This window comes from Akebia trifoliata, chromosome 15, assembly GCF_017979445.1.
Source record: "Akebia trifoliata isolate Shusen 1 chromosome 15, ASM1797944v1, whole genome shotgun sequence".
In the NCBI taxonomy this organism is placed as follows: domain Eukaryota; kingdom Viridiplantae; phylum Streptophyta; class Magnoliopsida; order Ranunculales; family Lardizabalaceae; genus Akebia; species Akebia trifoliata.
Window position 1 is genome coordinate 19253515 of NC_141389.1, and position 3588 is coordinate 19257102.

General features: G+C 36.3%; 1 pseudogene; it reads left to right on the top strand.

Moving 5' to 3' along the window:
- Positions 1-426: 426 nt before the first annotated feature.
- LOC147384513 (membrane-associated progesterone-binding protein 4 pseudogene) lies at positions 427-1250 on the top strand (annotated as a pseudogene).
- The last annotated feature ends 2338 nt before the right edge of the window (positions 1251-3588 follow it).

Sequence of the window (3588 nt, forward strand, 5' to 3'; positions counted from 1 at the left end):
TTTTTTAGGGAGCTACTGTGGGTGACTGACATGCTGTTTGTAAAATAAAAAACTTTGTGAGTGATGTGCTGTTAGTAACAGCAAAAAGAAAAAAAAAAGGTATTTTTGGGTACTGCTGTTAGTAATAGCAAAATAGTTTTTTCCTTTGTACGTGCTGTTGTGACAACATCAAAAGATTTTCTTCTATTATTTTTTATATAAAAGCTTCAAAAGATAGAAAAATATGAAGAAAGTAAATAATAAACAAAGAGAACAGTGAGTGTGGTAGTGCAGATTCTGTGAGTCACATGTATGTGCTGAAAAAATAAATAAATAAAGAAATCTGGTAAAGAGCAGCAGATACACAGCGAGAAAGAGAGAGAGAGAGACCCATGCAACTCCTTCGACACTCGGAAGGGTATGTTTTGTGGACAGTAGAGCAGAGAGATGAAGAAAGAAGAGTTAGTTACGGTTGGTATGGAAAGAGCAATAACCGATTAATAGATCGATCGATTTTTGTGGTTAATAGTCCCTAACGCAGCAGATATGATCGAGAACGAGAACGAGAAGAGAAGAATGTTAGCAAGGGCATCGTCTACTTGTTTATTTTTAGGTTTGGCAGTTTCTATCACGTTCGTTGCTCTCCTTGTCCATCAACTTCCACTTAAACAGTAGCAGCAACTTCAATCAAGGGTGATAATTTGCCCATCCTCTAAGGAATTCTCGCCTCTGTGGTTGATGTAGCAAAAGGAAGATCCCATTACGAACCAGGAGGTGGTTACAATCATTTCGCCGACAGAGATGCTTCACGTGCATTTGTTTCTGGAAACTTTACGGGAGATGGCTTTACAGACTCATTGCATGGTTTATCCAGCGTTGAGATTAAGAGTATTGTTGACTGGTGGGATTTCTATGTTAGAAACTACATATTTGTTGGTAAATTAGTCAGTCGATACTACGATAGCTTAGGAAACCCTACAAAGTATTTGAAAGGAGTTGAAGCAAAGGCTGCTAGAGGTGCCCAACTTTTGGAAAAACAGAAGAACGAAGAGGCTAAACTACCTAGTTGCAATTCAAGGTGGAGTCAGCAGGAAGGTAGTGCGGTTTGGTGCAACTTAGGTTACCAAAGATTAGTTCAGAGACCGCTAGAAATTGCCTTGACAGGGAAAATGAGCAAACGTTGTGCGTGCTTTAAAGAAAAGGAGCTGAGCAAGCCAGGCTTGGAGGTCTATGAGGGTTGTGATTACCTATCGAATGTTTGCGTTGTTTAAATTAAAGACAATGATTTCATGACCCCACATTCCCCAATAATCCTTGGACTCATACGGACCTCATGAAATGGAACCCATACACCAACCAAAAATCTTTAGTCAGGTAAAATTATTATCCCCTTAGGCAGCAATATGTGTAGATCATACTTATGTTATCATTGATCTCATGAAAATTTATACGAAATTAATGGCTTAATTAAAACAATTTTTTTTTAAAACAAAAAAAATATATATTACTCCTATCTCAACAATTATCACACTATCCTTGATTCAATATTAATTAAAATCTCGATTTGTTTTGAGTAATCCAAAGTAACCCTTGATTGGATAAAAAAAAAGATTGGATTTCGAAAATCAACCATAGGAGTGAATTTTTAGGTGAGTTAACTCAGTTGAACTTATCTTACATCACGTGAGGAACTAGTTGTGTGCAATAAAGTTTAATTCTCTTTGTGAGATTTTACCATAATGTGTTGCCATGATACCCAATTTTGAACATAATGAGTCGAGTCAACTTGTTTGAATTTATTGGTTTCATGCAATTTGTTGCTTGTTCTTATACATTCCCTTGATATGTTATGATGATATTGTTTCCATGTTATATGAGGATTGAAAGCTACGAGATGAGTTGACTCGATGAGTCCATGCTTGAATAGGTTTTGTGTTAGATAAGGGTGCATGATTTCCCTTTTGATACCCGATTGATATGATGATACCTCTTTGATATCTTGATTGATGGAACCTTAACTCTAACATATTAATTGATTGGTTTTAATTAATTGATTGGTCTTGATTGATTGGTTGATTTTAATTCCTCCTGATTTGCATGCCATGACTTTGATCTTGATAACTTTTTGATGATTATATTCACTATGATTGTAGTCATTAATGATGTGATCAGGCCCATGGGCCTATTTGTTTGAAAAAGGCCCCGGGCACACCCCATCCTGTTTTGCACGCACCACATGCACGTTTACTGTTTTGCACACTTACACGTCCTATATAGCCGACGTGGCACTAGTGCGTGGCCTAGTCTCTTTGGAGATGCGAAGTCATTCATGAAAACCACAACTCCAGTCACGTACCTTAGGGTATATCAAACTGGGGCATCAATACTGTCTGATCAGGTGATTCTGAGAGGTATATTGATGCACCCAGGCTGGAGTGACCTGAGCCTTTGACCTATTGTGAGCTACATAGTCACATGTCCCGATTGCCAACGTAATACTAGTATGTGGTCGGTCCCTTCGTGGGACGCCAAATCATTTATGAAAGCTACAACTCTTGACTCGAACCCGTAGGTGTAAAAGATAATCTAAGTATATCAATTGCACTTCTAGGTCAAAACCGGTGCCTAAGCAAGATCTTGCCTCGCTGTACCTTACTGTACGAGGGGGATAAACTATGTCTATTCTAGATGAGAGGTATTTAAGTGGGCCCTTGCTCAGCATTGTGCGCCACCTCTCAACTGGATATCAAACTGGCTGTTTTTGACTTCAGAGAAATGAATTGAGATTTTAGATTATCACCTATACGGTATATCAAACCAAGTCACCATGTATCGAAATGTATATAAGTGTGCTTGGGCAGGGGTGGCCAGATAAAAATGCATTGCACGTAATAAGCTTAGAGTTTAGAAACCTTCCCAATAGGTCACAACTCGAACTTATCGTGGGTGTTCCCGGGTTGTTTATTGAGTGGAATCTTATGAGACTTTGTGATTGATGTGAATGATGTGGATGATGAGATCAAGAATGTATGGTTGTCCTCAAGGATTAAAAATTTTGTTTTGAAAATTAAAATGGGTGCACCGACCAAATAAAGAATCCATCATTTTACAATAATGACCCAGTCCATTTCGATCCAATAATCATGATGGGCCGAGCCATTTAAATTCAAATGGAAATTAAATTGTGTTCTATATTCGGATTCCAACCCATCTTCAAAGAAGAAAAATGGTTTACAAAATGAAAGTATTTTCCAAAAAAAATATTTTTCAGGAAAAATATTTTTCAGAAGTGAAAGATTTTCCAAAAGGAAATGTTTTCCCAAAAAAAAGTTTTCTAAAAGAAAATGTTTTCCAAAAAAAAGAGGAAGAAAAATATATTAAAAAAAATGATTTACAAAAGATCTATTTTTGCATGAAAAATTATTGAAATCAGATTTGTGAAAATTATTATTTAATAAAAATAAAATTTTTCAATAATTTTCAAGAGTTCAACAAAATTATTTTCCTTCTAAATAAGCATTGAATGGATGAATTGTTTAATGGATTGGTGCACAAAATTCAATAAAATCTCAGGATTCATAAAAATATTATCAAGGGGGTAACACTAGA